The 12,219-nt window shown below is 43.4% G+C and overlaps 1 long non-coding RNA gene across 2 annotated transcripts; it reads left to right on the top strand.

The window, feature by feature from the left end:
• Positions 1–6,338: 6,338 nt before the first annotated feature.
• LOC129637226 (uncharacterized) lies at positions 6,339–7,942 on the top strand. 2 transcript variants are annotated; one of them, XR_008707388.1, is made up of 3 exons: positions 6,339–6,544; positions 6,755–6,849; positions 7,581–7,942. It is a non-coding gene; the product is annotated as an uncharacterized LOC129637226 (long non-coding RNA). The 2 variants fall into 2 exon arrangements; XR_008707392.1 differs by having other exon boundaries at positions 6,755–6,853.
• Positions 7,943–12,219: the final 4,277 nt, after the last annotated feature.

The following is a 12,219-nucleotide window of genomic DNA, read 5'->3' as shown; positions in this document are numbered from 1 at the left end:
CCAGCATCATGGTTTTTTCCAATGAGTTGGCTCTTCGCAGCAGGTGGCCAAAGTACTGGAAAATCAGCTTCAGCATCTGTCCTTCCAAAGAATATTCAGGTTTGATTTCCTTTAGTATTACTGGTTTGATCTTCTTTCAGTCCAAGGGACTCTCAAGAATCTTCTCCAGCATCTCATTTCCAGGAGATGCTGGGGAAAGTATGGCTCTGTATTTCTTCCGTTGGGGAAGACATGGTCATGATGGCTTACAGAGACTAGGTAGGAAGTTAGGGGGAATCAGGCAAAGGGGTAGCATGTATCAAAGGAACATCAAGAAGAGAGAAATCCAAGCAGACCAGACATGAGGAGTCAAGAAATACATGGAATTTGGATGGCAGGAGCTCAGAAGCCAGGCAAACAGATTGGGTAATGGATAGGAGACAAGAGCAGCTGACCAATGGGAAAGCCTCTTATCAACTTTTTTCTACAGGGGAGCCATGTGAAATGGAGACAGCCACCCTGGGGGGTGGTGGGGGCTGCCATAGTGAAGAACAAGTAAGGCATCTCCCTGTGGAGGCGGGGGAAGTGCTCAGAGTGCAGGATGTTATGGGCTCACCACTGGAACATGTGACAATGAGTTTAACCAGTTTTCACAAAGTCTTCCAAAACCAGCCACTGAACAGAGGGTCTCCACAACTTGGGAAGGAGAAGAAACAGGTTAAGAGACAAAGACATAAGTGTCTCTCTTAGACCACAACTCTGTCTTGTACTTATTACTTGCAAAGAAATCCTTCCTCCTTAGTTCCAGTTCTATTTAAGTTAACTAGACACCAAAACCTTTCCCTTTGATAGTTTGTGAATATTTTAAGAGAACATCTGTTGACACTTAAAGTGAATAAAAACAAAAGGAGCAGCCCAGTCGTGAAAAGCTGTAAAAACATAATTGACAGTTGAGCTCATATGTCACCAAGGAAGCTGAAATTTACTGGACTCGTGTTTAGATAATAGAAACACACTAATGGTAATAGTAGTAGTTGTTGCTGTAATAATAATAGCAATAATAAAAACATGTCAGTAACTGCTGAACATCTCTGCTATGGTTCAGAGATTTGTGGCTGGGCAGGTCTGGATGGGGTCAATTATCTGGACTTGCCTGTGCTTTTCTAGCTTTCTTTCCACTGTGTTATAATCCACCTTCAGCACAGGATCTGGTATAGTTTACACTACTGTGCTAAAAAAATGTGATTGTCAATGTGATGCTTGTTTTAGGGGAAGTAATCTCTAAATCTTATTTTAACATGGAATGAGAGTTTAAATCTGCTGATGTTGGACTTTAAGGTTAAGGGGGGATGGGTTAGGGGTGGTATTTGGGTGGGTGCAGCCAGGATATTGGGGCTTTTTAGGGGTTCTCTCACAGTTCTTGAAATCATACTTAACAAGTGAAAACCTCTACAAACTGTAAAGGATCACTAGATGCCAAAACCAATTATTTTTCTTACTTCAGGTGACCAAGAGCAGATGCTGACACCAGGGAAAGACCAGAGGGAACTGGAGGGGTGATGGCCAAAAGGTGAGTTATTAACAATTTCCAGGCATTACAGTACAGAAGTTAGGAAACAGCTGTTCTCTATAACCACAAAAGCCAAAAAAATAAGTATTACCGAGTGCAGGAGGCGAAAGTTAGGAAAGATATAAAACAATATTAACTACAGGAGGGAGTGGGAAATAGTGTTCATTTGTGCAGTCATTCAGCAAGCACTTATTAAGCACCTCCTATGCAACGGGAACTGGGGTAGGTGTTAGTGTTAATGACTCAGTCATATCTGACTCTTTGTGACCCCAGGGACTGTACCCTGCCAGGCTCCTCTATCCATGGGATTCTCCAGGCAAGAATACTGGAATGGGTACCCATCCCCTTTTCCAGGGGATCTTCCTGACCCAGTTTTCCCACATTGCAGGCAGATTCTTTACTATCTGAGCCACCAGGGAAGCAGGGTAGGGGTAGGTGTTGGGAGCATAAAAACATAGGGAAAGCCTCTGCCCTCATGTGCTCACAGAATCATGAGCTTGCTTGACTGTAAGTTGCTAAGGGCAGGAGCACAGCAGCACAGTCATTACATCCCCAGATATATGTTTTCTTCCTAGAAGACACCTCATAGATAATCTTTGCATGAATAGCTGAACTAAGACTGAACCAGTAGACATGACAAGGAAGTCATTAGGTATCACAGATCCTTTTCTCTAACCGGCAGCTGATGTATTTCTGCCTGAAGGCAGGAGGGTGGCTGAAGGAGATCTATGTGTAACTGAAGCCTCCACTTATCATTAGGCCCAGTTCCCTGGAGTGCTGATTTTAGAGAACCTTGCCTGGTCTTTAGAGTAGGCCAAGTTGAACAAGTCAGACCTGAAACTTCACCAACCCTCCAAGTTGAGTTCTTGGGCCGAGCATTTATATTTAATTGTGTGTTGTCACCAGTCATCTGCTGCTCCAAGAATACAGAACACTGCTTCCAAAGCAGATACCTTTTTTGGAGCTGTACTTCCCGAATCCTGACAACTACAGTCAAAACGGCGCCTGGCAGCGTAGCTGACAAGTGCACACAGGCGAGTGGTTGGAATCACTCGACTCAAAGATCTGGAAAGCTTCCACCTCCCTGCATGCCTCTGTGGAAAGAGACAGGTTGGTGTGGCTGCCACAATGAACCCACACACCATTTGCATCTGGCTGGACGTCCACCGGGTAGAGATGGCAGCTCTGCTTATGAATCCCAACCTTCTCCTTTCTGCATAACCTAAGCTATCCCCAAGTCCCTTGAAGCCCACCGGAAGATGCCCACACAAACGCCTTTCTGCTCACAAGAGCTCTTCCCTGTTGCTTTGCCTTCCTTTCTTCTTCACATCTTGATAAACCCTTCTCATCTCATATTTATCAAATGCAATCACAAAGGGACCACTTAATTAACAGGCTGCCGTTATGTGGAACATGAGTTGGAAGCTTAAAACCATTTAAGAAACCTCACACTGTTCCAGACGACAAAAACAGTGGGACGCGCCATCTGGGAGGGAGCTTCCGCCGAAGTAGATGCCAGCGTTTCCATGATTAAGAACCTAATATTATACCATCATAGTACGTGGTGCCATTTGGTTAGAAGAGACAGCCTTGTGAGCGAGTGTTCTTAGGTCTCGCTTGCTTGGATGCAGCCAAATCACTCAGCACCAAAATATTTGCTCTGGCAAGCGGCCTCAGTTTATACGGCTCTTGTATCTATTCCACAATAGACTCTATGTGGGCTGGGTACATTGAAAGAGCTCAATTAAAACTTGCTGAGGCATTTGTTGGCTGTGACTGGCATATGTTGATGGTCAGTCTGTGCTATGAAGATTTACCTGACTGCAGGTAAATCAACAGTTTCAACAGTTTGTTACGAGGCTAATTGATTTTTGACATGAGGACCAGAAAATTGTTTCAGAACAAAACACCAGACTTGGCCCTCTACCATCCTTAATCCTATCTCCACTACTTTATCCTTTAACTTATTCTATTGAGCACTGACTATGTGCCAGGTATTTCATCCTCCATCCATAGGAGGATGAAATAATAAAGATGATATAGTAACTTCCTGGGAGAACTTACATGATTCCCTGAAAATATAACTGCTAGTACTTCCCCTGTTTATGCAAGAAACAAATTTTCATTATGGGAAATTAAGAAAACACAGCAAGCAAAAATTAAACAATAGAAATTATCCATAACCCTTAGAGGTAAGCTTCTGTGAGCAAACTCTTTGTACATTTCCTTCTAGTCTTTTTTTCCCTTCTTTATATTCTATGCAGAAAGTTCCTGCATTTCTTCTCTTTCAGGCCATTCTTTATTTCATTTCTATGTTGCTGATTACCCTTAAGGGCATAGCCTTTTTACTTCCCTTCTGGCTATCCATGTCCTATTTTGTACTAACTTCTGGCCATTCTTCTGGGAGACTACGCTCATTCAATTATAGAGACTGTCATTTGGACTGTCTTAACAACTGTCTTAACAACCTCTGGACACAGTCAAATCGTTTAACTTCTTTGAGCCTCAGGTTTCTCTTCAAGACACTGGACTAGAAACTTTCAGAGTCATTGTCAAAGTTAAATGAGGTCAGGTGAATAAAGAACAAGGTCAGTGAGTGGTGTGTCTCTGTTTCCTCTCTGGTTCTCCCCACACCCAGAACTCTTGGGTTGTGTTGCTACAATTTTGCCCAAGTTATACACACTTCAAGGACTCCACTGATGCTAGGATACACTCCACAATCATTATGTTGTTCATAAGACCCTGCTGACCAGCCTCTTATTTTGTCTCAAGCTCCCCTGATTCTCCATCCCAGTTACCCTAATCTTCCTCTTGGAGAGGTTTGCACACACTGGTTCCTCTGCCTAGAACACTCTCCCTCCCTTCTCTGTCTTGTTACCTATTTATCCTTCAGACTCTTGTCTCAATTGTAACACCATTAAGATTTTTGCCTGGGCTCTCTAGGAGACAGCAATTCTCTCCTTCTTTTTCATAGTACGTGTGTACACATGTGATAAATTGCTTCAGTCATGTCCAACTCTTTGCAATCCTGTGAACTGTAGCCCGCCAGGCTCCTCTATCCAGGGGATTCTCCAGGCAAGAATACTGGAGTGGGTTGCCATGCCCTCCTCCAGGGATCTTCCCAACACAGGGATTGAACTCATGTCTCTTACATCTCCTGCATTAACAGGTGGTTTCTTTACCACTAATGCTACCTGGGAAATCTGCCTTTTCATAGTACCACATACCCATTCGGGTCTTAGTCATTTATTTAGGTCTCTTTTGTTGCATTAGTATTTTCCCTTTCAGAATTAGTCTCCATGAGGGTAGCCCATATTCTTATTTGTTCTCACTGAATTTCTAGTGCCTAATACAGAACCTGCCACATACATAGTAGGTATCCACACATACTGTTGAAGATTTAAATGATTTTGTTTACTAGTTGCTGGTACCAATGAATGGTAGCCTTTTAAGGAACAGGTCTGTGCTTCTGGTTTCATGGTGTCATTGTGGGCTACTTCATTCACAACCCAGACCTAGCACAGACATTTAAGCCTAGCAGGATCATGCTGCATTAGCCCTGCTCCAGTGAATATTTCCCTGGCCTCTCCAGAGGGTCTATAAAGACCTGGATGGGGTTCTACATCATCCATTCTGTTTCCAAGATGGTTCCTCTTTCTCTCTCCCCTTCCCCTTTCAACAAAAAGTCTATCAATCAGGCACAGCTTAAATGCCTCCTCCACCATGAAGCCTTCCATGGTGTCCCTTTTGCATCAGCATGGCATTTTTTTCTGCCCTCTTTGGCACAAATAGAACTGATATCACTCTGCTTTTTGTAAAAGAAGCTGACTGTGTGCCAGGTTGTTAGTTTGTCCGTCCTCTGGCTGAGTTCCAAGTCCTTCGGAAGTTTCCCTTCCCACCCTGGCTCTTATTTCCTATTTCTCATCACTGTATCGCCTTTGTCCTCATTGCATATACGTATACTGAACGCTTGTCAGTTCTTCAAACTCAGGTGATCTCCCACATTTCTGGGCTTAGGCACATGCTCTCCGACTGAAACTCTTTTCCACCTCCTGTCCATTTGCCTAACTTCCAGTTAGCCTCTAGAGCTTGGCATCAGGGTCGCTTCACTAGGGGCCTGGGTCAGGTTGGGTGCTCCCTCTCAGTGCTGTGTCCCTTGAGCACTTGACATGGCATTTCTACCTTGTTCACCCATCTTCCCAAGGTGGTGTGGGCTCCACGAGGGCAGGAGTCAGTCAGGGTTACCTTGCTCACCTGGAGCAGAGCAGGTGCTTAATAACTACTTGGTGAAGGAATTAAGTTACCATAGTCGCCTCTGTAACCCTCATTCTGTTCCCTCTGCCACTGTGCTCTGTGGAGTAGGGCTCAGAAATGTCTGTGGAATAGAAAGGGATGGATTTGAGTTCCCCCAGGTAAGCACCCGCAAAATGGCACAGAAAGAACATTCATGTGTCTGCCCAGCAAGGTCCATGCTTATCCATCGCAATGTCACCAGCACAGGCCTGGGGACACAGCAGGGCTTCTACAGTATCTGTCAAACTACAGTTTTACTGAATCAACTGAGAGACTTGGTTTACCAATGCTGTCACATCTGGCAAGTTCCTTTCTCTCTGGCCTTAGTGTCCTGATCTGCAAAGGAGAGATGATCAGGTCACCTCCTTTAAGGGCTGTTTTAAGGATTAAGTGAATTAAGAGCAATAGCATGCTCAGGAGCGCGGAATGTGAGCCACCTGCCATTTGCAACCTGCCACACGTGGTTCTTCATCTCATGAAGACAGACTCTGAGCTCACAGTGGTGGAACCCAGGCTGGGCGGCCAGACTGAGGCAGAGGAGTTGCTGCCGGCCCGGAGGACTCCAGGCTCCCTCCCTCCCAACCCCTTGCCATGGTCCTAGCCACTGTGCTTTTGATACACACCCGGCCGCAGCAGCCTGTCACCCTGGGTGCTGTCACAGGCCTCCACTCCCATCCCTGCACAGCCCGCGCTGGTGCCTATGTAAGTTTCTGTGGTGACTCACGGCCTTTTCTTTAGAAGCGGTGCTGGATGTGCATCATAACTCACCGTGGACCCCCGAGAGCCATCTGCATTGCAGCCTAGGTCAATGTAGATGAGTAGGCAAAGATCAGGTGCTCTGCCGCTGGGTGTGGGGTGGGCCGGGGAGTGGGGGTGCGACCCCAGCCCTCACCACTCTGCATTGCCCTGCAGGTCACAGCAGCACAGCCCACCCGTGGGTCCTTGAAGCTCCGGGGCAGCTGGGATACTGATGAAGGATGCTCACCCCTCGGGAGCGCCCTGGCAGGGTCGGTTAGTATGACTTCAAGGCCTCAGAAATGAGGAAGGATGGGCTACAGTGATTAAGGGGAGAAAAGCAGCCTTCTGTGCATCTGTCCATCTGTCAATCATCTGTCCAGTTATGGGCCCAACTACCAGACTTCCCATCCATCTGGGCCTTCCCTACACATTTAGTCACCTAAGACTCTTACTCCTACCTACCCACCCGTCTATCCATCCATCAATCCGCTCACTCATTCATCCACCCATCCACCCATTCCATCACTTATCCACCCTTCTCCTCTACCACTCAACCATTTGCTTTCCCACCTAGGCATTTGACATGCTAATCACCTAAGGTCCTCCCTTTCCATACTCACCACCAGTAATGCACTCATTTATTTACCTCTCACCCATTTATTTACCTCTCACCCATTTATTTGTCTCTGTCCCTCTTTCCATCCATCTACCTACTCATTAATTCAAATTAGCATCTCAACTCTTGCAGAATTCAGAATCAGCATGGTTTAAGGTGCCCCAGGAGAAAAACTCTTGCCCTTATTTTTCTCAGAATTAAAGAAATATGTGTGCTAGAATCCTATTACAGCAGGATGCTAATAGTAATAAAATAATAGTAGCTAATATTTATTGAGCACAATTTGCCAAGCAATGTTCTAAACTTTTCACAAGTAGTATCTCATTGGATCCTTGTACCAACCCTGGAGGTAGGTACTATAAAATTATTATATCCAATTTTCAGATGAAAGAAACAGAAGCTCACAGAAGAAGCGTCTGTAGCTCTACAACTGTTAAATGACCAAACAGATTTGGAAACCAAACTCTGATCTGAAACCAGGACTTCCAGTTGCTTTACTGGCATTTGTTACCCAGGAGAAGAACACATTAAAAGGAATTAAGTTGAATCAGCCTTGGTTTTGTTTTCTGTAAAAGTATTTTCAGAGATGATGTATATATTCAGCCTTGTACCCATTTGCAAGTATTAATATGTGTGATAAACTTGTTACTGGCCAGAATTATAGAATAAGAGTGGGATCCAAAGGAAATGAGACATATCTATTATTATTATCATGCTCATTATAGAACAATTAAAAGTAATTTTTAAAATCTCTTGTGGTTCTATTAATATTATCTAGAAATAACAGATGCTAACATTTGGCTTGTGTTCTTTAAAATGGTTACTATCCATATACACAGATGTATGTGTATATATTTTTTCTTTGCAAAAATTGGATATTTATACACATTTTTTTAAAATGTAGTATCTGCCATGGACATCTTTCCATGGTTTACCATACTTTTAGGAAATCTATAAAGAAAAAAAAAATAAGCTGCCTTCTTGATTGCTGTCCCTCTTTTGGTAATTTCCTCCTCACCTCCTTCCCTTCCTCCTCTATGATACCGGTGAGAGGTCCTAGTTGTAGGCAAAAGAACCCACTCTAGTAAGTTTAAGTAGAAGCAGGTTTAGCTGCTGTATAGCACAAGGAGCTTAGTAGTTCAGTGCCCTGTAATGATGTTGAGGGTAGGACGGGGTGGTGGGAGGGAGGCGATATGTGTATACACATAGCTTATTCATGCTGATTCATAGCAGAAAGTATCACAACACTGTAAAGCAATTATCTTCCAATTAAAAAAAATAGAAGGAGGTTTATTAATAAATAGATCAACAGTGTTTATTACTATTCTTGTTGTTAGAGGATTATTATTAAATAGTTCATATAATTATTGGGTGGGCTGACTAGAACACAACTCTGCAAACGATAGGATAGAAGTGGGCCTCCAACAGAGCTGCAAAATGAGAAACTGCCACCATGGCCACTGACTCTAGAAGTATGCTACCATCCACTGGCAAAATGCACATCTCTTACTCTGTCTCTCTCCTTCGTTCACTTTCAGATCAAAGTATTATGCACATACATCTAATGGGTCTAACTTAAAACACATCTGAATCTTAGCTAAAAGGGAGTCTGAAAAGCATGATTTTAGCTTTCCAGCTTTGGCACACTAGAGTGAGGTTGAAGAGGACATCAAATGAGCCCGTCCACAGGACTCGCTATGGGTTATTTTACTAGAAGAGCTAATAGGGCTCTTCCTGTTAAGCACCTTCATTTTTTTATAAAACTGATGTAGGGAAGCTGAGGCCTATGGGGGCAACTTCCTCAAAAGTTTTTATTGAAAGACAGCTAGAGGGACATCCCTGGTGATCCAGAGGTTAAGATTCCACCTGCCAGTGCAGGAGACACGGGTTCAATCCCTGGTCTAGGAAGATTCCACATGCCATGGAGCAACTAAGCCTACATTCTAGAGCCCACAAGCTGAGTCTATGTGCTGCAACTACTGAAGCCCATGTGCCTAGAGCCTGTGCTCCTAAATAAATAAAGAAAAAGGAATATATCTAGAACCCAGAACTGAAGCAGGATCACATTGTGGGACCTTGAGGACACTAGGGATCCACCATCCCTGTGTCCAAATTGAAGACATCTGACGATTGGATTTACCCTGTATTAGTTCATCACCACCCCTGTCAACATTTTACCTGAAAATTCATCATTAAAATCCCCAGGGTTGTCAGAATCAGGGGAGCTTATGTGTTAAATTGTTATAATTGTTGCTTACATCCTCTTTACCTATCCTCCTTGTTTCTTGGCCAGGCTAACATTACAGGATGTCCATCTATTCAACAACCTTACAAAGTTGGTACTACTTTCTCCATTTTAAAGAGAAGGAAACTGAGGTTTGGAAAGGTGATTTAATTCCTGCAAGGATAAATCCACTAATAAGCAGTTGAGTTGGGAGTAAAGCCCAGTTGTACTAACAGCCTATTCTCATGAAGCTCTGTATTTGTTAAACACACTTATCTGGCAGGCTCACTCCAACTCTTCTTATCTTTGTGAATACTTTCCCCTGTTGTTGTACAAACTATTCCTTGCATCTAGACTGAACACCTTGATCTCTTTCTCTTTGGGGGTTAGGAGTTGGGAGGAGGGCTTATTTATTCTGAATAAAAAATAAAAGCATTTGTAAATTATAACTGCCAACTCAACCATAGTGAGATGAAAAAAAAATAGTCATAGTTGCTTTGTTACAATTTCTTTATCAGATATTTATGGAGGGTCTTCTGTGTGCCAGCTACTGAGATACAAAGTTGAGAATGAATTAGATACAGACCCTGATCTCATGGACAATATGTGCTAGCAGCAAAAACAGTCATCAGACAACTGCAATAGAGTAGGACACCTGCTGAGCTACGATGGGGTACGCAAGTTTGATGTGGAAACACAGAGAAAAGGCACCTAACCTAATCTGGAGGTTAGGTGTATTAGTCATTACCAAAATAATTCTGCATAACAAATCACTCCAAACTCAGTGGCTTCAACAAGCATTATTTACCCTATGAGTCTTGAAGTTAGCTGGTTGGTTCTTCCGGTCTTGATTGGGCTCGTTCAAATATCTGTGTTTGGAGGGAGGTTCAGGAGGGAGGAGACATATGTATACTTGTGGTTGATTCATGCTGTTGTGTGGTAGACACCAACATGATATTGTAAAGCAATTATCCTTCAATTAAAAACAAATTTTAACAAATTTGTGATCAGTTGCAGGTCAGTCAGTTGGTAAGTTAAGGATTTTGAGATGGATTATCCTGGAATATCTGGGTGGATCCAATGCAATCACAAGGTCCTTATAAGACCAAGGCAGGAGGGTCAGAGTCGGAGGAGATATGACCAGAGAAGCAGAAGTTGAAGTGATTCAGAGTCATATGCCAAGGTGCAGACAGCTATGGAAGATTAAAGCTAAGACAACAGATTCTCCCCTGGATCCTCCAGAAGGGACACACCTCTGCAGACACCTTGATTTTAGCCCACTGAGACTGATTTTGGATTTCTGACATCTAGAATTTTAAGATATTGATAGTAAACCTGTGTGCTTTAACTATTATGTTTGTGAAAATTTGTTACAGCAGCAATAGGAAACCAATGCAAGAGGCTGGTGGGATATCCAGATAGGAATGGATAGAAGCTGAGGAGAGAAAATCTGAGATGGGGAATTGAACATAATGGAGAATCACTGGCAAATGGACTGGACTATAGCATCAGATCTTCCAGTAAGACAGCACTGAGTGAGAGGTGAACAGAGCCTGGAAAAAGCTCAATTCAGGGGAAGCCTTTGAAGGAAAGTGAAAAAGAGGACCCAGAGAAATGTGAGGAAATCTAGTGATGGGAAACCTGAGAGTAGAGTTTCGGGAAGAAAACCCTTCTTGTGCATCATCACAGAGCAAGCTTGCTAGATCTGATCATCAAGAGCAGAGTCTTGGTGAGAGCAGTTTCAGAGGCAGAACAGGAGTGGAGCCCATCTGACTGCAGGAAGAAATAGTGGAGGGTGAGGAATTGAAGACATAAGCAGAGACAGGTTTCTTAGATCATTGGTTTTGATGGGGAAAGAGATAGGATAATAGCTAGAAAAGGAGGGGGGATCAAAAGAGGATTTTATTTTTTTTTAAGGTGAGAGAGAGCTGTAAGTTTAGTTCCTTCTGGGGAGGAACCAGCTAGGAAGCTGGGGGTGGCTGAAGATGAAGGACAGAGGGAGAGTTTATGAAGTAGTCAGTTCTCTCAGGAGGTATGTGCTGGGTGTGGGATCCAAAGTGCCAGAGGGATTATCCTTAGATTGAAGGAGAATGATCCTTCCATCAGGGAAGGAGGCAAAGACAGCAGTGGGGGTGTGAAGGTATGTAAGTAAGGGTCATACAGGGGACAGTTTTCCATGTGCTGGTTAAAGCATTCCAACATTTTAGGACAATTCCTTTCTGACTTGCTATAGTGAACTGCCACCAAAATGCCACTACTCAGATCAAGAAAATAGAATTCAGAGGGAACAAACAGACTGGGCTAGTGGTCAGTGGACCATAGAAACCAAAGTAATGGCTAAATTTTTTTTTTTTTTAATCTTAAGAGTCATAACACCATAAAATATAGGAATTGCCATACTGGGGCAGACCCATGGTCCACTTAGACTGACACTCTGCTGCCAACAGAGGTCCCATGGGATGGCACCCAGAGGGCACAGTAGTGATGTACTCACTCTTGACCTTGGTTTAAGAGACAGAAAAACCGTTTCTGTCCTGACGTCAACCATAAAGGTTAGGTATATCCCAGCATCCATTTATGGCTCTGTCATGCATAAATACACCCAAACCCTCTCCAACTGCCTGCACCATCCCCCTGGGGGTTATGTGTTTCATTAGTTTATTTCCCACTGTGTGACACAGAACTTTAAAAAAAAATCTATTCCTAGCTTATTTTGCTTAGGGTTTCAAGGATGGCATCAAATATAATAATGCAAATGAACTACATTTAGCACATCATAAAACCTGACACATTATAAAT

Source organism: Bubalus kerabau, chromosome 1 (assembly GCF_029407905.1).
Source record: "Bubalus kerabau isolate K-KA32 ecotype Philippines breed swamp buffalo chromosome 1, PCC_UOA_SB_1v2, whole genome shotgun sequence".
In the NCBI taxonomy this organism is placed as follows: domain Eukaryota; kingdom Metazoa; phylum Chordata; class Mammalia; order Artiodactyla; family Bovidae; genus Bubalus; species Bubalus kerabau.
This window is presented reverse-complemented; position numbering and strand designations above follow the sequence as displayed.